Raw genomic sequence first — 18,762 nt, 5'->3', positions numbered from 1 at the left:
AAGCCTTTAAGCTATTAGGCTCTTGGTAGGGTATTCTGCAGTCACTGAATAAATGAACATAATTTAATTCTTAAAAGCTCTACAGCTCCTGCTGGCCCTGAAAATGATATGTAGCTAACAAGTCAGGTTTTCTCCCATTATAGAATTCTATATGCTACAACAAAGAGCATACAGAATTCAGTGCAATGCTGGGGAAAACTCTTCTTAGTGACTACGCAGGCTAAAAATGATAGAACTCACGTATGCAGTAACAATCATGAACCTGACAAATCAAGCTTGTAAGCCTGTGGTGTGATCTGAAAACCTAACAAGCTCCCAGGAAGGATCTCTGGTTTAAAAATACTTTCTGGATTCTCTTTTTTTCCTTTTTTTAATTCTTCATGAGATGTGCAAGACAGAACAGCAAGAGACCAGCAGGCAAATGGCTGTGCCATCGGAAGGGTATATTTATATATTATGTAGCTGTGTTCCAATTATGAAATTGATCCCTGGATAGAAATCCCTTAAGGGTGGCTATTAATGAGATTGCCTGCTCTGCGTGCATCCAGTAATAAGATTAGGTATGCATTTATCCTGAGCAGAGATAAACCAGCGACAAGTTTGTGCCAAGATAAGACAGTTTTGAAAGGCAATTAAACAGGGGACATAATGTGCGTGCATATGTCTGTGGGAGGTTGCAGGATGGAAAGGCTCAGTTTTCATCTGCACAAGTGCTTCTGAGTGTAACAGGTAGGGAAACAGGCTTTTCACAGTGGTGAGATGAAATCTGAGCTTAAATAGTGAAATACTTGAATTCAGAGTGCACTAGTCAGTTCTTTGGAATGTGCACACTGGCCTTCTTGGCTTCTGCCCCACTTCCAGGAAGCCTGGGAACACCCTTGGGGGTGCATCGGGGGCAAAGTTTCTCCATCTTACACTGTTATCACTTCCTCTCTTGCTCAGGATGTTTTTTGGCTGTAACATCCCCAGTAACTGGTGTGGGCAGGGTGCAGAGAAGCCTGAATCCCTGCCCAATCAGAATTCACTCCGGTACATAAACAACTCGAGCTCACATCGGATTATGTATTACCAGATTAATTAAATGGACCTCAGAACGCTGCCTCTGCTTGCCACCCTTCGTATGTCTGAACTGGAGCCCATCAGTCAGCCTCTGTTGGTGCCGATGGAACACCCGGGCAGCACTCGGGACATCAGACAAACCTGTGGGAGGGGAAGACAGTTACAGTCTGATTTTTGGATGCTTGAGGTGAAGAAACAGGCTCTGCCCGTGCAGTCACAGATGGTAAGGCTGTAGGGTTTTAAAATACACACTAAATCAGTATTCTGTCCTCTCTGAGGCGAGTGTGTCAGCAGCGTGTAGGAAACGTGACTGGGAACTCTAGGATGTCACTGCATACTTTTAAAAGCCTTCTGGTAAGAAGTTGCCAAAAGCATATGGTCTCTATTAATAAGGATATTTAGCATTTTTCTTCCTAATTTATTCACGGGTAATTATTTGCTTACCTAGCTTGAAGTGGGCTGGAATCCAGCTCTTATCTGTTGTGGAAAGCTGTCACACTTCGCTCTGCCTTTCTCCAGCCCTCACTTGAGAGCAGCTATGCATCTGGCCAAGCAAAGCTGCCCTGCTCCTTCTCTCTTATAATAAATCAGAGTCTTGCCTGGCCATTACAAACTTTAGTTTCTAAAAGCGGTGTGAAAAGTACTTTTCAAAGTACTGTGACAGTAAGAAATAGATTCGGCTGCTCCTCCTGTTGGCTGCCTGCTCCCTGCCAGGACAGCTGGCTCTTTCCAGGTCTGTGCCCACATCACTGCAGTGCCAGAACATCACCTAACCAACGCTTCAGAGACTCCGTTTTGTCCCACCTCTTCTGTTGCTGCGTTCAAATGTTAAAGAAAATACAAAGGAAAAAAAACACCTCCCTCAGAAGTTCTCATCAAAGGTTTACTGGTCAGAGCCCGGGCTCTGTCTCAAAACTCTGCTGCTGTTCTTTCTATGCGTATCCTTCTTTCACTGCTCCCTGCAGTAATCAGAATCCCAAATGCCTTCTTTCTGATGAGGATTAAGCCATGACCTGCACATGATTGCAGGAAATAAGCCTTTAAAATATGCCCAAATGCACCGCTTGTTTGAAGTCACTGATCCTTAAAATAGATGTCTGAAAAAATGTGTAATTTCAAATGCTTCTGCAGATATTGTTCCAGTATGTGTAACAAGGGGTCGCATCGAGCCAACTTACATCAGTTGTGCTCCATTATATCACGAACTGAGCAAATGGATCCAAATATACAGTAATACTTCAGCTGCTAATGAAAGCCTTGTACAGTTCCTTTCTCTAGATACCTCTAGCGAGATGGTGAGAAAATACCTGACTTCTTTCTTTTCTTTTTCAGGGACCTTATGAGATATTGGTCATGAAGTGCCATCATGGAAACCTCTGCAGGAAGCTCAAGCTTCAGGAATCCTAAGGTACTAACTGTCATTTATAGGTCCTGTTCCTCTCGCTGGTGAAGCTCTTTTGCTATCATTTGATATATCGAATACATGGATAGTAGTAGAACAGTATTGTTGCCTCCTCAGTCTCAAGGCAAAACATAACTTGGTCCTACTTAATATTAATTTAATGTTAACAAAATCAAGATAAGTTCAGAAGTTTCACCTTGACTGAGGTTCTCAGCTCTCATGCTTGTGTGCATACAAACTGCTGAGAAAAACATTTCAGGCTTTTCCACAGCGATGATCAAAGAAAAATCACAAATGCAGTGGACTTCAAAGCAAAGGGGCAATGGCCCAGCCTTCACTCAGTCAGTGCGCACAAAATGGAAGGGCCCATTACCTGTAGATGGGAGAGGAGCAGAGCTAAGCCGCAGGTAGGTTTGTATTTGATATCATCTACTGACAGTGACGGGTCACAGCATTGCCACAGCTGAAGGCTGTTGAGGGCCACCACAGAGCCTCCCAGCAGCAGTTCAGATGCTGCATGCTATTTATTTGCGTGCAATTGGAATCCACCCTACTAGTGTGCATCGCTGACAGATAGGAGGAAAGGATTCACTGCAAGCACTGAGCCAGCACCGACAAGCTGGGAGGTGAAAACTCAGGAGCTTCACTGAAGGCAGCTGAAGCCTCCACTGCTGCACATTGTGGTGCCTGCAGAGTCACAGAGAAATAAATCTTGGTTAAATTTTTGATGAGCTTTCAGCTGCTGTAAATAATTAACTAGGGCCTCTCTCGTTTGAACACGGGTGCAACTTTTCATGTTTCAAACGCTTCCTGCCTCAGTCCCAGGGGATTGCTCAAGTAATTCAGGTCATTCTTTCTTTTATTTATTTGCAGCATCACCGGTCCAAACAAATTTTGAACTTTCAAGCTGGGAAGGGAGAAAGCATTTTCTTCTTGATTTTACTCCAGGTAAATCCCCAAGGGAGCACGTGTCTCATTTGCAGTAGTTGAATAATAGAGATTGATGGGTTAATCAGTTCCCATACCATTTATGGAGTAATGCTGTGCGCTCATAGATGAAGTCTTCATGTTTCTCAAGTCTGCTGTTTCAAAGATGAGAGCACAGGACAGCTTCATACAGACAGATGCACTAAGGAGAGCATCCCTGTGTGTCCCCCCCAGCTAAAGCACATTGGGCTGATCCCGCTTTTGACAGTGCGAGTACTGAAGTCAGTCCTGCATCACCACCAGGTAAGCAGCACAAAAAATGAGGTCTGAAGAACAACTGATTTGTCCCTTCATTAGGTGTCAAAAGGAGCTTGGATATTGTTTTAGGTGGAAACTCATGCATAGATGAAGTGGGTGTAAACTGTATTAAATATTGGATTCAAACTCCAGATTAGGGGTTTTGATGTCCTATCCCAAGACTTTAATGTCTAAATTGAACTACTAAAATAGCTCCTTCCTCAGGACTCCATCCTGTCCCGCTTAGTTCTATACCCACACACAACAGGTCACCTACCACTACTGTGGTCTGAGGCTGATTTGGATTTACTGCAGTGTCATACTTTCTGTTTCAATGCCTATTGAGTATGATTTATTACAATGACAGACCACGCTACTGTTTGCAATGCAGGCCGAATTCATTCCCACTTTTTAATACAGTTTCTCACATCATCTCCAGCATTTGAGAGAATGTATATTTATTTTAATCACCGTGTACTGAATATGTAATTTTTTTCCTAGGTAAAATTTCCCTTTAATAGAGGCTGGGTTATGACAGAGCAATTATTTGAGTTATGTGCACATTACAGAATAATTTAACATCAGCTTTTGGGTCAATCTTTTTTAATTATCTATTTTATCAACTGGTTTTGACTAGCAGTTTAAATAATTGTGTTTGCCTAATATCTGGAAATCTAATTGCTTTTAGACATCCTTTATTCCAATCCTGGTGTTGTTACCGTCTTGCATACGGTGCATGTTGGCACCTGTCTGTGCAGTGACAGATTTGTGGTGACAGCTTATATAACTTATTTATAAAATGATGAATTATTTTTGAATTTAACTTCAAGTTCACAGACTGGAAAAGTGGAGAAACACCTGCTTGCTGCAGAGGATCTGCTAAGGAAGTCCAAAGGGAAACTATGCACAGAGGGGAAAAGCACAGGCCAAGTGAAACAGAACCATGTGGGTCATCGTTATGCTGTTCCAGGTAGGACTGTGGATACCAAAGCAGGGATGGGGTGACGGGGCGACCAAAGGAACAAAGGAACAGGCCCACAACCACAACATCATAGCAGGAATTTTACTTACCTTCAGCCTCAAGAGGACAGAGATTGAGGGGAATGACAAAGAGAAACAAAAGATAGGAACTTGTTCCGGGACAAAGGGATGTTACTATTTATGAACCTGCAAGAGAATTAGAGCTGAAATACTTAGACAGAAAAAAAAAAAAAAAAAAAGAGATTTTAATTAATGGTGATAACTCTTAGAAAAAGAACCAGATTGCCAGCCCTGAAAACTGCCAATTCTTTTTATCCACAATGTATACACAACCTTGGGGAGGCTGCTGCTAAGAGCCCCAGCACAGGACATTGCCCTGAGCTTAGAGAAGTCCAACATCTCAGTGGTCACACACTTTGGCTTTTGCTGCAGCTGCACTTTACAACATGAGTAGCTGTGCACTACATCAATTCCATGATACAATCAGATCCATTGACATGGACAATTTGTCCCTAATGACTTGAGTCAGCCTACAAAGGTTACCAAGAATCACAAATCCTACTCAGATAAACGTAGAGTAGCACAGGTCCCATTCAAGGACCAAACCTAAGGAAGTCATGGTAAATGGATTACCAAGCCCTTCTAATACCTAGGGACATTCTTATTTAAAAATAAACTATAAAAATAAAGAAAAATGACTCCTCATTCAGATCAAGTCATTTTGGTTAAATTCCTATTATCCTGTTTAAACAGCATCCTTTTATCCCAGTTTTGAGGAGCATCATATCTGTGGGGGCCACAAGGCACAGAATTTGGCAAAGCAGCAACTGCAGAATTTCTTCCTGAGTTAGAAGAGAGGGGGAGGGATTGTTTTTTTTAGTTGTTAATACATTCTGGAGCAATGAGGTGTTAGCAGAAGCCTTTCACCATCTCCCTCGACATCCTGTTCCCCACCCCTCTGCAGCTGGATGGGAACTCACCTCCCAGCAGTTCTAGGCAGACAGACTGGGGTAACAAATCCCCTGGTAGAAAGAAATGCAATCTGACTGATCCCTGAAAATGTAATTTCTAGTTCACGGGGGCTAACAGATGCAGGTAGCTCAAGCTAAAGCAGAAGGGTACCACCTCACCACAGCTTTCTTACGGGATGGAAAAGCAGTGATCTTTACTACTAGAGACTGATATTGCATAGATTAAGTCAAATGTATCAACTTCGCTTTAACATGAGTGTTTCTATTACCTGGGTCAGAGAGTCTGTGCAGTCACTCTCCAGAACCCGCTGTTATTAATTCAGCAATTATAGCTTTATGGTGGCAGGGATTCCTCGGTGTTTGAGCTGGCGCTGGAAAGCTGTAATTCTGAATGGAACATGACATGAATTACTGGATTGCTGTAATTCTTCAGCTTTTCATGCATTTTCACTGCATATATTAAAATACAGCAAGCAATTCACTTTTAATTATGTAAATTCCAAGACAGTAAGACAAGAGATGGATGAGTTTTTAAATGCCTGCTCTGCCTGACCACCTGTGGCTAGCACAGAAAGCCATGGGCTCAGCAGGTCACCCTGCCCTCCGCACTCCTCCTCTCCCGGCTGTGCACAACACCGCCTCTTTTTAGTATTCAGCGGTACTTCGAGAGCAAAGAGCACAGGAAAGAAATGGCCAGAGGGGGGCTGGGAAAAGTCAGATCCTGTCCACCTGCCTCCCTCACTTCTCTGGGTTTCCAAACAGACGATACATCACTGTTCTGACATCAACATAAGACCGCAAGGGCTGCAGATATTTACTGCTCTCTTATTTGGCAATTATCTTCTCAATGTTGAGATGTTATTAACAACTTCACCAGAATATATGAGTCAGGATCATAATTCTACAGCTCTATGCCTGGCTTCTTTGCTGCTCCTTAGCAAAGCTCATGGCTGCAACCAGCAGCACGTCCATGCACAAGTCTGTGCAGTTATTGTAAAGGAGAAATAGGTTACACTGTTCTCAAAGACATTGTTTTTAAACTGTAAGATTCTGAGTGCAAGTAATGATGGCTTGTTAAAAGTCTAGTGACTGTATCTAATAGCTGCAGTGTTTGGCGCTGTAATTACAGTAGCAAGAGATTGCTGAGCACGTGTAAAAAAGGAATAATTGGGGTAGCAGCAACGCAAAAGCTTCTCTGGGCCTAAAGCAACTGTTATTTTGCCCTCCTACTGATGTGCCACTTAACGAAGCTACAATGGTTGGAAACGAGCTCTCTTTGCAGTTAAGTTGGGTGTTTTCTGTTTAGGAGCCCTACGGTTTCACCCCCAGTACCTCCGCAGCTCAGGACGCAGAGGTAAAATTACACAAACGCTTATTGCCTTGCCCTGCGAGAATACATCTGCCTCTCCTCCCTAGACGCCAGGGAGAACTTTCAAGCAAGCAAATTAGCAATGCAAATCTACAGCGACCTCTCCGAGGAGAGAGCACTGCTGTGCTCTGTTCTTCACGTTAGTATTTCCAACCCTGGTGGACACTTTCCATTTTCTCTAATCTCTTCATCCTCTTTTCCCCACCTAGGGACGTTTCTTTGCTCATCTCAGTCTCGCTTCTCTAAAGGTGGTTTCTTGCAGCTTCATCAGCAGCTATTCTGTCTGCTGGAGTCTTCTGCTGCTTTCCTGTGTGCCTATTGCAGAACTGCAAAAGAACACCATCTTCCTGAAGTAGTAGATGGAGTGCGTTTCCATCCTGCTCTTGGCATTGCTATTACAAGCTTCACTTGGATGTGGCATGTGCCCCCAAACCCTGGAATTCAGCCTCATCCCCAAGCTTTTTGAACCTCTCTGCTCTGTTCTGGCATACCTATTGATCACATCTATATATCTAGCCAGAAGCGAACCTTACCTTCACCCCTAAAGCTCCTGCAGAAACCTCACTTGTTTGTTAGTCAGCTGCTTTCCTGGGTCACTGCGGGTCTTTTCTAAAAATCGTGTGCAATTTTACCACTCGCTGAGCAAAGAACAGAACTACCTGCCTTCCTTCTTTACCTGCTTTGCTTTCACAGAGCAATGCCTTTCTGGGCAGGGATGCTACTGCATCAGGCACTTACCAACAAGTATCACCATGTTCCCTACTTCTACTCCCAAGCCATCGCATGACTTCTCTCAGTCTCAGCGTGAGACAAGCCTGATTTGAGCCAACAAAACATCCGAACACATGTTCCTCTATGAATTCATCAGCAGAAAAGGCTGAGACCCCAGAACTAAACAACTGTGGTACTCTTCCCACTGCAGTAGGAAAAGTACCTCTTGCTCATTGTGAGCAGTCGCTGGAAACTTTTCTACGTTCCAGTACACAACAGGAAAAGCAGACACTGTGTTTATAACCAGAAGGAAAAGAAGAGCGCAAAAGGAGCTGCTGGCTGTGGGACTGAGGGAGTTCTTTCAAAGTATAAAACGAAGCACAAGACTTGTGCAGATCCTTCTGTATCCTGCCGTTGTGTAGCAATGGCAGTTGCAACTCTTAACATTAATTCTGCAATACACATCTACTGCTGGTTCCACCAACCAAAGACTGTGTAAAGATCACCTTGCAATGAGAATCAGTTTAGCTCCATTTATTTCTTTAACGTCAGTGGAATCACAGAGATCACTTATAACCTTGCATGTTAAGTAAAGCAATTAATTGCACTACTGCACCAGGTTTAGACATGAAAGGCAGACTTAATAACAGGTTTAAAGAAAAGGCTTAGAGTAGGGGTTCAGAATGCAGAATAAGGGTTAGTGACAGCTAATACCAGCCTGTATATAGAGAGCAAGGTTAATAGTTGGCTTAAAGATTGCTCAGATCAATAAAAGAACAGCACAATGTACATAATAATATTTGTTTCCATCAGTGTTTTGATGGAAACAAGTGGCAGAAGCACCAAGACTGCCCCTTCATTTAAAGCATGGTTTACATGTGCATGCTGGCTGCCAGACTGGAAACATCCACTTCTGGCCTCGTCTCGGGGGGCTTCCCATGCAGCTGGTAGAGAGCATGGGATGCATTTCACATCAGACTACAAAGGCATCTGTGGAGCCTGGCTGTGACAAGGTATCCTCCAACCAGACATCAGTGCGGGGTGGGAATGGCCCCGTACTGCCAAGACACGGAGGGTCTGGAGCCTGGGGTGGACTGAAGAAATGGGGTCTGGGTTAACAGCATGGCTGGAGTAACTGGTGAGTACAATAGGGCACATAACACTTTTTGCAGAGGTCTGAAGGTGAACTGACATACAGCTCTCATTTTCAAGGAACATGGGAGGCCTATTTTGCTTATTGCTGAAAGAAATGTAAGAATGTTTGAATTTGAGGCGCCTCAATACCTTTTTAATACCTTTGTTCTTAGCGTTCTTAACACCTGCTTAGAGCGAGCAGAAGTGGAGGTTGGCAGGGAAAAATTAGCAATTGCCCACCCATCATTCATTTCCCAGGCTGTTCCCAGGGCACAGCAATTATGCACTTCACCTCACTCAGGACAGGCTGTAAAATCTCGGTATTGTCCTTAAGTGCTAAATCAAAGCAAGCAAAAAACGGTAAGTAAATGTTTCCCACGCAACTGCTGCCCTTTGTAAGAAAACTATTGAACTGAAAATGAAAGGCATCCATAGGTACATAACCAACGTTTCTAATTTTACTTGCAGTGATCCAAGGCGCTGTTTAAACAGCGATGCTATTACAGATTTACTTAGCTGGTTTCTTTCTGAGTGCACCAGAACCCTGATCCTTGCAACAAAGAATGCCAAACAAAGCAGCATTAGGCAAGTTACTGTGAAACGAAGGCATATTTGCACAGCAATAGAAAGATCTAAATGGGACCATAACGAGCAACCAAATAGTAACGCAGTTGAGGGCATTGCTTTGTAGGAAACAAGTGGCTATTCTGAACCCTGAAGTGCCAAATGTACTGAATCACAAGAGCTCACTAAAATGAGAGCAAACATCTCAATCCCTTCTGAGTATGTACAAATATCAAAGCGATTTGGGGCTGTTAACCTCCTCAGCTCGGTGACGGTATCTTCACCATCAGCGCACAGCACTTCCCTGTTCACAAACTGTCCGTATAATGGTTCGGTTTGACTGCAGCGCAATGCATGACTGAGGGGACGTTAATATCGAACAACTCTGAGTAGCTCATCACCAAGGATGATTTAAATAAAACAGAAAGTAAAGAAAGCAACACTACCCTTTGTATCTGACAATGTAGAGGGCGAAGTCGTGCCCAAAATATTTGGATTTTTGTTTTCACATGGATTCCATTGCTCCCACCTTCCTAAAGAGCCGAACAGTTTTAAGTGTACCTCCTTTGTTTCTGCTGCTCTGTCCTCTCTAGTTCCAAAGCTACAGCTGAAGTGCATCCATTCCCCCTCCCCTGCTCTGGCATCCCAGCAGGACGGCAGCCAGGTCTCCTCCTGTATGCCTCACCGTGTCAGCTCAATTCCTCCCCCTAGAAACTGCCTTCCAGTTTTCTGAATGTTTGGGGACACAGATAAATTGTAAAGTGGTCATGGAAATATAAGAAGCAAAGATATCTTTCTTTCCAGATTAGATAATTATCCACTGAGAGAGGAAATAGCAACAACAAAACGGCTTCAAATTCTTCTGAACATAATTGAGTCTTTTAAGAAATACCCCAACACCTAAACAGCCATTCCTTTACTTGGAGGAGGGGAAAATGCCATAAAGCTTAAGGAGCATTTTGTTCGGGAAATCACATCTTTCCCTATTTTGCAGCTGACACATTGCATTGCAGATCTGTCACAGCACATTACCTCGGTGATGTAACGTAACGCAACACTGCTGATGCGACCCAATCCGATGTGTCCAACGTGATACATCAGCTACAATATCTGAAAAGCTTTTTTTCTGAAAACAACCTGTATAGAAGGGACTCCTCTTTACCAATTAAAAAAAAAAAGCCTTCCCAAAGAATTGCATCACCGGGAGATAATTGCTTTTTCACAGGTAATTAGCAAATACAATTAGTTGTGGGAAAAGTTTGCTTTTCAGCAATTCACACCAAAAAAAAAAAAATGGTGAACAAAAGATGACTGTGGCTGACAAATAACCGCTTCCCATGGCACCAGCTGAACCCACCCGAGTAGCAGCGGTTACAGGCTCAGATCACACCACCACCGGACTCACTTTCTGTTCCCCACCAACACTCAGAGGATAACCAGAAGTTCACCTTGTGAACTCTTCACAAACTGTCTGGCAGCTGATTTTGCTCACCTGTGCAGTCGATGTTAATCACAGAATCAAACAAAGATACACCTCTCAGCACACGCCATGGGAAGCTCTGCAGATGCTTTGAGGACTACCTGCAGTCCTGCAGAGAATTGCTGGATTTTCACAGACAGGAGGACACGGTCCATGTCACCATGATCAGATGAATACTAAGGATCAATGGCCTTAAATATTCTACTGGAGTGGCAGTGGTATTTGTCAGCAGAGGAGACTTCAGCTCAAGCAAATGACACCTTACCGCATTGATGGCAGCCATCCAGAAAGCAACAACCACCCCTCCTCCCTCTATCACTTGTTGGAGGGCAAATGAAAGCTAACCTCACAGAACAGCCTGGGTTGGTGGAGGGCATCCCAAAGAGCACCCAGTTCCAACCCCTGCCATGGGCACGGCCTGCCAACCACTCCATCCATCACTCAGTCCCCTCAAACTGCCAGTGGCTGCTATGGAGGGCTTCAGAGGCAGAAGCAGCCATCCCCCCACGGCGCTCCCTTTCCCTTCCCCACCCAGCGCTCCATGTGCAGGCTGCCAGCAGCAGGACTGGGGCGCAGACAGGGCGCCAGGCCCTTCCACTCACTGCTTAGACTGATTTTTCAAGTGTAAAATGTAATTCAAATCTCCATAAAAAGCTATTTGCTCCCTAGCCTCGCAATTCTTACACCACGTTTCAACCGTGAAATCCAATTGGAAAAAAAAAAGAAGCCTTATGTTCAAGGTCTGAAAATCCTGCAAGAGCCTTTAGCTCTCAGACTGAATTGTATCTTAAACGCCATCTGACCAGTTCTGTCTCTTTCCTCTGATGGGATGGCGTGGTGCCTGGTCTCTAAATGCCTGATCCTGATTGCTGGGCACCCCCCAGACCTAAATTCAGGTACTCGTGGGCTATGTGTCCCTCCACAAAGCTGTTCTAACAACAGAATCCAAGCTGAGCTTTCTCAAGTTTGAAAATATGGCCCAAAATGCAACTGTGCAAATTAATCTCTGAAATTCAGAGCCCATGCTGCCCAGCTGTGAACGCCGCAGTATCACAGCCCCCTCTGTACCATACACACACATATTTCCAGCCCTTCCAGATGCACTGCTGCTCTCCATGCTGAGGCAATTCAGCAGAGAGCACAAATCCTGATGCATCTATTGCATGCCCTGGACTATTCCCCCCCCCCCCCCCCCCCCCCCTCACTGATGTATATCTGGATACTCCAGACCTCTTGAATATAAAAACTCATCACAGCACTCTGGAACACAGGTTGATACCTCAGCTGATACACACCAGTCAGACAATTCAGGAGCTTTCACCAGTTCAAACATTTTCTGAATCAGGAACTTTCAGTGGGGTCCAAGTACGGTAACAGCACAGGGTTGCCAGCAGCCCAAGTTCTAACCCAGAAATAGATAAAGCTTTGAATTGACACAACTTCTAATCCCTTAGTTAACATGAGTTATAGGAATCAACACTGAATTATAGGAAACAACACAATGATTTCTATTTGCACACACGTTCTGCTCCAATGCCATAAATCATAACCACAACCTCCACTGGGCTTTCTACAGGCACAGAAATAGGCAAAAATCATTCATCTTTCATTAAACACAAGAGAAGTTTCTGGCTTTTATGATGATAACACAAAGCCTGCAAATACAATCTGTATGTATTCTACAGGCTCAGAATGAGCCTCGTTATCAGTGTATCATTAGCTACAGATTGTCCCCTTGTCAATAGGATGTGAGATGTTTCTGAAGAGCCCCGAAGTGATGTGTGCCACACATGTGAATTGCTCCATACACCCAACCCAGCACAACGTGCCACCTGACCGCGTTAAGCTCGCAGAAGATAGAAATCAGAAGAGCTTTTTCCAAACCAAACCTCCCTCTGGGTTCTCTCCTGACCTCTGGGTGTGAAGGCATACGGCTCTCAAAAGGCATTCTGGAACTTCCAGCCATCCCTTATATCACACATCTTTTGCTTTCTGCTGTTATGACACCCAGCCCATGGGACCCTGTGCTTCTGGGTGAAATCGGCCACCCCATTGGAAAGCCATCATGCAGTGGCAATTATTTCTCTGTGAGCACTATTCACCCAATATCCTGCTTTCTGTTGGAAGAAATGTTGGCCCGGGTGCCTGACTTCTAACGAAGAACACTTCATTATATCTCAGGGACTGGGAAACCTCATCTGTATCTATTTATGTAGCACACCTATGGCTGTGGGAAGAAAATACCTTTTTTCAAGTCATGGGTTTTGTTCCATGACATGGCAGTTATCTGCGGCAACATCAGGTAACAGCACCACCTTCTGCCAACACGTTACCATCTCTGTAGAAAACCAATAGATGCATTTTCTCTCTGCGATTTCAGTGGCTTTCTCAAACACTTCTGATGCAGACAACAAAGTTCAGAGCAAAGCCCTAAGGGCTGTTTTGAAACACCCCAAGCTGTCTTACAGTAATGAAATTACTGTCATGTAACCAACTTCAGAGGTGCAATGAATGCCCTGAGCTGGGCAACGCAACAGGGTGAGGCCGGCACTATGAAACAGCCCTGGGAGGACAGCTGGGCACATCTGTCTGAGTCTCTACAGGAAACTCACTCCCCATCTCCGCAGTGTTTTACATTGGTCCCCAGAGGTGCACAGAAGGGTACGGTACGTCCTACAGCTTTAGATGATTTAAGATGCCTGAAAATAATCATCTTTCTTTTTCTATAGGTTCTCTTTGTCCTTAGCAGACAATCTGGGACTGCCTTGCCTTCAGATGTCCAAATTTTAGGCAGTTGACTTTCAGAGAGATGAACATTACACAATACACGTATTTGCTTTTGAGAGCAAAACTGTGTTTTTACCTCAACAAACGCCCTATTTTCCTGCCAAATTCTTCCCTCTGTGTGGGACCAACGTGCACATGGAGCCAAGGAACGCAGGAGAAATGGTGTCAGCGGACACAGAGGTGAAGAATAAGGTGCCAATCAATAAACCAGTAATTAGCTCTGTTTGGCAGGTTGGGGGTGTTTGGGTTTTGGTATTTTGCTGTTGCGTTTTTTTTTTTCCTGCTGGTTTTGAAAGAAGTTTGCTTATCTAAGTTTTATAACCACTTAAATGAATCCCAGCTCTGTTCAAATCAATGAAAGCTTTTGCGAGACAGCTGTAATTTTATGTGCATGTGTTTCAGTAAATTAGAGGGTTTAGCCTTAAGGATTCACTTTAGTGTAATCTACTAAAAAGATAAGTAGAGCCAGATGCAGTGTCTTACAACCGCTGGACAGTCGCAACTGGAGCGACAGCACTGACAGCAACTTTATGGCTTTCCTCATAGGGAGCAGATTTCCTGACTCAAAAAGAGCAGTATTTTACATAAATAGTTGTCAATATTTTGTATTTACGATGCAAAGAAAGAAGGGTGCAAATAGTGAAAAAATGAAATAAAATTAGCCCAAACAACTGATAATGGCTTCCTTGCATTCTGTTTGTGCACAACTGTGGAAAAAGACAATCTGTAGTTTAAACCATTTAACTAAATTAAATTCTAGTTAGCATCTGGGATCCCGTCAATAAGAGTCTATATTTCCGAGGAGCCACAGACTGGTGGCAGTAATAGACACATAAAGAATTTAATAGGTAAATAAATTTGTTGCTGCATTTCTCTCGCTAGCAGAACGCAGCCCAACAGAGTAATTAGTAGTTAGATATCTGACTGTAATGAGAAGGATCCTCCAACTATTACAAATTCTCAAGAAAGAACGTTCACATCACCAGTAACATTGATTTGTTCTCAAGCACAGTCACTCAGCACCAGAAAAAGTTGTCACCTGCTCCCTCACTCCACGTAAATCTTTAATAAAAGATTTTCATCACCATTAGGAAGCGATTTGCAGGGTCACCATCAGCTGGGGATCATTTCCTACGGCTGTCCCAAATCAAACTGAAAAGGATAAAATCAATGCAGTTTGGCTATAAATCCATAAACTCTTGGTTGTCCCTCCATGCTTTAATCTGTCCGTGTTTATAAATCCCCTAACTCTTCTGAATTCACACGAGGGCTGTGCATCGAGTAATTGGCTACAATAAACGCTAAGTGTTAAGTGCTTGTCCCAATCTAAACAGCCTTTGTAGCTTCAGGATTTTACATTCAGGTAACTGTCAGTGCAGCAGTCCTTTTATTAGCACCGTTTCACGGCTGGTGCCACCACATGCACACAGGGCTGAGCTCAGCAAGGAGCTGGGCATGGGGACCCGAGGCTCTGCGTGCCCACTCGCCTTTAACGGCTGGAGCGAAGCTGACCCCACGGCTGGAGGTGTGCCAGCACGCTGCAAACTGAAACCACATCTCCTGACATTATGATCTATGCCTCATTCACGCAAACCCATTTTCTTCTGGAATGCAGTTTGCCGCTTCTGAATGGTTTGGGGACCAAACTCCCAGTGAGGTCACCCAGAATGAAATATGAACATGAACTGTTGGCAGTGCAGTTGCATTTTGGAAACTGCCATGCAAAGTAAATCTGGTGGAGCACCACGGTTCATTTTCAATGGCCGTACCTCCAACTTTCCCATCAGTGTTTAGTTACTAACTTCCAAAACACAAACTTCCAAACTCAACACAAAATCTGCAAAAATACTAGGTTGGTATCTTTCTGACTCTGATTTATCACCATTAACAAAGACACTTCATACAGCAGGAGGAAGGACTGCAAAGTCACTGTGAAGACAAAGAGCACAGAGCCCTTTCCTACCCCACAGAGCACCCAGCACTAGAGAGCAGGTGATGAGCCCAGATTGAGCAGGACAAGGAAATAATGAACCAAATTAAAGCATCGAATGCAGGGGATGGGCTGCCCACAATAGCTTAATTTTGTCAGTAAAGTAAGTGGATAGAATTTGGAACACCCCGGAAAGAAGACGTTCCCATTGGAAGAAAATCCTTTTCTGCTGATAGCCAGATGGTGAGAGCTACAGGAGTTCACTTCTTTAGCTGTGAGGGCGCAGAGCTGATGGAACAGTTCTTGTTTCAGACCAATAGCGGAGAGGTTCAAAGCTAACTCAGAGACAGAACAGAGTCTGAGCTCAACTGCGGCTCTGCATGTAGCACGACATGCATTCTTCTCAAATAGACTGACATCTGGCAAACACCTGAATGGGAAAACTACCAGCAGTTATGTGTTTGCTTAAATGCTCATCTCGTCTTCTTTTTTTTTTTTTTTCCCCTTTTTTTCCTGAATTGGCAATAAGATTACATTTTCTTTATTGCCCTCTCATTGATTTGTTCCTCAGAAGCAAATGACAGCATTTCTGAGAAATAAGTAACCAAATAAAATAAAGCTGAGAGGCAATCTGCATGTAAATCAGCATTAGTCATTGACATTTGAGACTTGACAATAAGCCATCCCAGTCCCAGCTGTCCCCACAAAAGCTGATCTCCTTTGTAAGACAGAGAACACTGCAAGCAAGTGGAACCAAGGATGAATATAGATAAGACACAAACTCTCTTTGCTTGAAGTTTTTCCTAAATCCTCCTTTGTTTCTGAGCTACCACTGGCTGCTATTGGTGTCAGCTTTGTCTTTGACACTTTCCTCCCAAGGAAGCTGGCTTCCCTCACGTGAAACTGTTTAAGATACATTTGCTGCATGTGCAGTTGCAGCCCAGAAGGCTGCTTAAACTGCAGTGCAGTCATTACTCCGTTCTCTGTACCATGCACCACCTGTAGTAAAAGCTGTTAGGTTAAGTACTGCCTTCTTACTTTGTGAATAATTGCTTTTACTCTCAATATTCTAGCTCTGTTCAGAAAACATTCTGGTGAGTAAAAATAAAGAGAGATTTGTGTTTATAACACAAATATTGCCAGAGATTGTGCACAGGTCTGAACAGTGCCAGAGGTATTGTATCTTGCCAAGCCAACCTGCTTAGCTCCAGCTCCAGCCCTTATCCACATTTCTTCTGAAGCTTCAGGTATGACTCTATGTTGCTTAGACCTATCTCATCTATGCCAGTGGAAGGAATTTCAATGGCTTGTAAGATGAGGGCTGTCTGTACAGGGAGGAAAACAAAGGCACATTCTATGGCAATAACCCAAAGCCAAGGCAAGGTTTCTACTGCTGCCAAAACCCTGCAAGCCTGCATTCAGTTACAGCCCCAAAAGGCAGTGAGAGATGCTGCTCAGCATGAGAACAAAACCTTTCCCAATGTTTCCCTTAATCTATTAAGCAACAGAGAACATCACGTATCTATAGCCCCCAAAAGTAGTTCACTCAAACGTGCCAGCTATTAAATATAGCTAAATGTATATTAAGTACAGCTTACAATCCTCTTATTATGGAGGATACTGCTCCTTTTGCAAAGGTGTATCTATCGGTGAGCCCACTTTGACCATTCCTGAAGCTCTTAGGGGAGAAGCTACCCTGGTTTCATATGGGATCTTTCAGTGCCTTTTTTTGTTGGTTAAACTGGAGCTCTTCTGTTGACCTCCTAGTTAAAGAGTGGGTGGAAATGCTTGCACAGGAGTCTGACTTCTGTGGGGCATGGATGGCTGCCAGGTCTACGGGTCGATCCTTTTCACTTATGTTTTTGGTTTTATCCTTTTCTATTGAGACTGTAGAATACCATAAAAAAGAAAACCCCTGCTATCCTTTTCCTTGAATCTAATTATGGAGAAAACACCTCCAAAGTCCCAAAGCCTTAATTATGTGCATAAGTTTCAGCATAATGTAGGCTTGGTGTTGCTAAACAGAGCAATGAGGTTATGGAAGAATGAAAATATTGATTTTCTTTGGCAGAGACAAGGAGGTCTCAGCCTTGGGTTTTTGCAGGAGTGTTATCAGCTTCACCAAGTCTAATTATCTTTGTGCACTGGGGTCATGTCTACATAGAAATTGAGGAAGAAACTGATCAACAGCCGAGATGACAACCAAACATTTAGAAACTAAATCTTCCCTGCATTTTCTATGCTTGTTTACACACAGACAAGCACAGATCAAAGCTGCTCAATCTCCTATAGATTATAAAGTCTGAAAGGCTGGAAAAATCTGACCCTTGCAGATAGCTCATGAAAGGTCATGTACCCGTTAAGAAAACTGGAGAAGCCTGTGCATCAGTCGTCAGCTGGATGAGCGTGTGCTCTCCTCTACAAGGTGGCTGTTCAGGACACAAGTGAATGCCACATCCCAAATGTTTTTAATATTATCTGGTGACTGGAAGCTGTTACCTTTACTGTGATGCCTTATCTTGAGCGTGCATTCTCATGCTAGACTTCACCATGCTTAAAAACAGAACATTTCCCTGTTCTACTTCTTTTCCAATATCCCACTATGCTCTATAATGCTTTCTCTAGCAAACCTCCCTATCAAAGTCAGTTACTGCAGCACAAGAAGCATTAATGCACTAAGATGCGAAGAAAATGTTAGAATGGGATGGAGACTACCCTGAAAAAGTGTGCCATTCTTCCTGTATTTTCTGCAGTTGTAGCTATACTGTCACATCACATCAGCTCATCAGCCCCAGTGCTCACAAAGAGAAACCCAAGGAAGAAACACGCTTTGTGAAGCGATGAGAGACAGAGACGAGGGTGTCCTTGCAGAGGGTAAGGAAGATTGCTCCAGCTACAGTGTAAGCAGCAAACCTCCTCTACAGGGACAGATGTGCTCTGTGGTCTACAGGCCCCTTTTCTGCCCACATCTCCAGTGTCTGAAGAAAAGGCAGCGTTTGGTATTGCACCTCACATCTTCCCAGCTAGGATGAGCCTGGGGACAGATCCTTCCCTGCCTTGCAGTGTAACCCTGGCCAAGAGCAACATCCACATCAATGCCATGAGGTCGACGTGCTCAAAGTGCCTCATATCTTCTACTGTTCAGGTAAA

The 18,762-nt window shown here is 43.8% G+C and overlaps 1 long non-coding RNA gene and 1 other non-coding gene across 19 annotated transcripts in view; one reads left to right on the top strand and one right to left on the bottom strand.

The window, feature by feature from the left end:
• LOC121106795 overlaps positions 1–14,357 on the top strand; it is a 148,588-nt gene extending 134,231 nt beyond the window's left edge. For 4 of the 14 annotated variants that reach the window (XR_005839841.2, XR_005839842.2, XR_005839846.2 and 1 more), the window contains 3 exons: positions 1,073–1,282; positions 2,392–2,467; positions 3,335–14,357. This is a non-coding gene — a transcript (uncharacterized LOC121106795). Of the gene's footprint in view, positions 1–1,072; positions 1,283–2,391; positions 2,468–2,732 lie in introns of all 14 variants that reach the window. The other 10 variants (XR_005839839.2, XR_005839852.2, XR_005839848.2 and 7 more) reach the window with 10 other exon arrangements.
• Positions 1–18,762, bottom strand: part of LOC121106796 — a 195,014-nt gene that overhangs the window by 1,087 nt on the left and 175,165 nt on the right. Inside the window, exons 6-8 of one of the 5 annotated variants that reach the window (XR_006931503.1) lie at positions 5,907–6,024; positions 4,757–4,852; positions 1,088–1,200 (exon numbers count right to left, since the gene is read on the bottom strand). This is a non-coding gene — a long non-coding RNA (uncharacterized LOC121106796). Of the gene's footprint in view, positions 1–1,069; positions 6,025–18,762 lie in introns of all 5 variants that reach the window. The other 4 variants (XR_006931506.1, XR_006931504.1, XR_005839855.2 and 1 more) reach the window with 4 other exon arrangements.

The sequence above is a fragment of the Gallus gallus genome, chromosome 14, assembly GCF_016699485.2.
Source record: "Gallus gallus isolate bGalGal1 chromosome 14, bGalGal1.mat.broiler.GRCg7b, whole genome shotgun sequence".
Lineage (NCBI taxonomy): Eukaryota > Metazoa > Chordata > Aves > Galliformes > Phasianidae > Gallus > Gallus gallus.
Note: the sequence above shows the minus strand (reverse complement) of the source record. Positions and strands in the feature narration are given on the sequence as shown.